Source organism: Hyaena hyaena, unplaced genomic scaffold (genome assembly GCF_003009895.1).
Source record: "Hyaena hyaena isolate Hyena2069 unplaced genomic scaffold, ASM300989v1 scaffold_639, whole genome shotgun sequence".
NCBI classification, from domain to species: Eukaryota; Metazoa; Chordata; class Mammalia; order Carnivora; family Hyaenidae; genus Hyaena; species Hyaena hyaena.
The window spans coordinates 392,011-395,420 of record NW_024081271.1 but is presented as its reverse complement, the minus strand read 5'-3'; the positions used below and the strand labels follow the sequence as shown (position 1 = coordinate 395,420).

The 3,410-nt window shown below is 38.5% G+C and overlaps 1 non-coding gene across 1 annotated transcript; it reads right to left on the bottom strand.

Moving 5' to 3' along the window:
• Nucleotides 1-848: 848 nt before the first annotated feature.
• Nucleotides 849-956, bottom strand: LOC120219705. The gene has a single exon (XR_005525371.1). It is a non-coding gene; the product is annotated as a U6 spliceosomal RNA (small nuclear RNA).
• Nucleotides 957-3,410: the final 2,454 nt, after the last annotated feature.

Sequence of the window (3,410 nt, the reverse complement as noted above, 5' to 3'; positions counted from 1 at the left end):
TGTTATGAGTATCAGCCCTTTATTTGTTATATGTGATTTAAATATTTTTCCCATTGTCATTGGTCTTTGACTTTGTTTACAGTGTGTTTTAGATCTTTATGTAGTAAAAAATCACTCTTAAAAATGCCTTTAGGTTATTTTTTCATGCTTAGAAAAGACTTTATGCAGGCATACATCAGAGATAATGCAGGTTCAGTTCCAGGCCTCTGCAATAAAGCAAATATCACAACAAAACGAGGCAACTGATTTTTTTTTTTTTTTGGTTTTCCAGTAAAAGTTATGTTTACACTATCCTGTGGTCAATTAGGTGTACAATAGCATTATGTCTTAAAAATAACAATGTACATACCTTAATTTATAAATAATTTCTTGGGGAGTCTGGGTCAGTGGCTCAGTGGTTAGGTGTTAGACTTCCACTCAGGTCACGATCTCATGGTTTGTGAGTTCGAGCCCTACATCAGGCTCTATGCTGACAGCTCAGAGCCTGGAGCCTGCTTTGGATTCTGTGTATGTCTCTCTCTCTGCCTCTCCCCTGTTCATGCTCATGCTCTGTCAATCTCTTTCTCGCTCTCAAAAATAAATAAACATTAAAAACAATTTTTTAATTATAATTTCTTTAAAAAATAAATACATAAGAAATACTTTCTTGCTAAAAAATGCTACCCATTATCTGAGCTTTCAGTGAGTTTTAATCTTTATGCTGGTGGAGGGTCTGGCCCTCCACATTGGTGACTGCTGACTGTTCAGGTTGCTGAAGGATGGGGTGGCTGTGGCAATTTTTTTTCTCAATTTTCAAAAAATACTTAAAAATATGGAATGCTTCCAATAAACATGTGGAAAATAAAAAAATATATATGGAATGTTTCATGAAATTGTGTGTCATCCTTGCACAGAGGCCCCACTAATCTTCTCTGTTATCATTCCAACTTTAGTGTATGTGCTGCCAAAGCGAGCACTGGTTGTGACAATTTCTTAAAATAATACAAAAATGACATTTGCCACTTAATTGACCCTTCCTTTCACCAACAATTTCTCCAGAACACGCGATGCTATTTGATTGCCTTTTACTCAGAGAACTTCTTTCAAAATCACAGTCCTCTCAAACCCTGCTGCTGTTTTATCAACTAAGTCCTAAATCCTTTGTTGTTGTTGCTGTTTCCACAGTCTTCACAGCATCTTCGTCAGGAGTAGATTCAGTCTCAAGAAACTACTTTTTTTGCTCATCAATAAGCAGCATCTCCTCATTCATTAAAGTTGTATCACGATGTTACGGCATTTCAGTCCCATCTTCAGGCTCCACTTCTCTTCTGGTTCTCTTGCTATTTCCACCACATCTGCAGTTACTCCCTCCAGCAAAGTCTTGAACCCTTCAAAGTTATCCATGAGGGTTAGAATCAACTCTTCCAAATTCCTGTTAATGTTGATACTTTGACCTTTTCCCATGAATCACAAATACGTGTAGAATGGTAAATCCCTTCCAGAAGGTTTTCAATTTACTTTACCCAGATCCATCAGAGGAATCACTATCTATGGCAGCTATAGCCTGATGAAATGTATTCCTTAAATAATAAGACTTGACAATCAAAATGATTGCTTGATCCACAGGCTGCAAAATGGATGTTGTGTTAGCAGGCACAAAACAACATTAATGTCATTGTGCATCTGCATCAGAGCTCTTGGGTGACTGAGTGCCTTGTCAGTAAGCAGTAGTATTTTGAAAGGAATCTATTATTCTGAACAGTAGGTCTCAACAGTGGGCTTAAAATATTCAATAAAGTATGTTGTAAACAGATGTGCCGTCAACCAGGCTTTGCTGTAATTTATAGAGCATGGGCAAAAGAGATTTAGCATAACTCTTAAGGGCCCCAGGATTCTCAGAATGGTAAATGAGCACTGGCTTCACCTTAATGTCACCAACTGCATTAGCCCCTACCAAGAGAGTGAATCTGTCCTTTAAAGCTTTAAATCCAGACATTGACTTCTCCTCTTTAGCTATGAAAGTCCTAGATCAACTCTTCTCAAAAGAGAAGGCTGTTTCATCTACATTGAAAATCTGTTGTTTACTGTAGCCACCTTCATTAATGATCTTAGCTACATCTTCTGGATAACTTGCTTCTTCATTGTGCACTTGTCTTTTATAGAGATGGCTTCTTTCCTTAAACTTCATGAACCAACCTCTGCTCACTTTAGATTTTTCTTTTGCAGCATATTCACCTCTCTCAGCCTTCACAGAGTTGAAGGTTTGGCTGAAGGTAATGTTGTGGTTGGTTTAATCTTCTATCTAGACCTCTCAGACATTCTCTAGATCAGCAATAAGACTGTTTTGTCTTCTTATCATTTGTGAGTTCACTGGAGTAGCACTTTTAATTTCCTCCAAGAACTTTTACTTTGTATTCACAACTTGTCCAGTTTGGCACAAGAGGCCTAGTTTTCAGCTTTTCTTGGTCTTTGACATGCCTTCCTCACTAAGCTTAATCATTTCTAGCTTCTGACTTAAAGTAAGACATATGCAGGGCACCTGGGTGGCTCAGTCGGGTTAAGCGTCCGACTTTGGCTCAGGTCATGATCTCGCGGTCCATGAATTTGAGCCCCGCATTGGGCTCTGTGCTGACAGAGAGACTGGAACTCAGAGCCTGGAACCTGCTTTGGATTCTGTGTCTCCCTCTCTCTGTGCCCCTCCCCCGCTCATGTTCTGTCTTTCTGTCTCTCAAAAATAAACAAACATTTAAAAAAAATTTTTTTTTATAAAAAAATAAAGATATGTGCGACTCTCCCTTTCACTTAAACCCTTAGAGGCCATTTTAGGGTTATTAACTGGTCTAATTCAATATTGTTATGTCTCAGGGAGTAGGGAGGCCAGAGGAGAGGGGGAGTGGAGGGGGAATGGCTGGTTGGTGGAGCAATCAGAACACTCACAACATTTATTAATTAAGTGTGCCATCATATATAGGTGTGATTCATGGCACTCCAAAACATTTACAACAGTAACATCAAAGTGCTCGCATTGGCAGCACATATACTAAAATTGGTACAATAGTAACATCTAAGATCACTGATCACAGATTACTACAATAAATACGATAATGAAAATTTTGAACGATTGTGAGAATTACTGAAATGTGACACAGAGATTTGAAGTGAGAAAATGCTGCTGGAAAAACGGTGCTGGTACACTTGCCACAAACCTTCAATTTTTATTTTTAAATTTTTATTAATTGTTATTTTTTATTAAATGCTTATTTATTTTTGAGAGAGAGAGAGTATAAGTGGACAAGGGGCAGAGAGAGAGAGGGAGACAGAGGATCTAAGGTGGACTCTGCACTAATAGCAGTAAGCCCAATGCAGGGCTCAAACTCACAAACCATGAGATCATGACCTGAGCTGAAGTCAGATTCTCAACCAACTGAGCC